Below are 245 nucleotides of genomic sequence, written 5' to 3'. Positions count from 1 at the left end.
TTCTCGGGGGCCGGAGGCACTGCCCATTTTAAACTTTTTGAGAGTTTTTTTTTAAAAGTTTATTAAAAATGTCGGGGGGCCGGGAGTTTTGTGGCGAAAAGGGCACCTGAGCCCCCGAGAGGGGGTTTTTTAATGATTTTGTGACTTTTTTCCACCCGGAAAAACCTTTAACAAAACCCGGGGTGACACCCCCGTGTGGGGGGGGGATTCGGGAAAAAGGGGGGCTGGGGCTTCCTGGGTTCATT

Source organism: Eleginops maclovinus, chromosome 16 (assembly GCF_036324505.1).
Source record: "Eleginops maclovinus isolate JMC-PN-2008 ecotype Puerto Natales chromosome 16, JC_Emac_rtc_rv5, whole genome shotgun sequence".
NCBI lineage: Eukaryota > Metazoa > Chordata > Actinopteri > Perciformes > Eleginopidae > Eleginops > Eleginops maclovinus.
The sequence above is the reverse complement of the archived record's forward strand: the minus strand, read 5'-3'. Positions refer to the sequence as shown.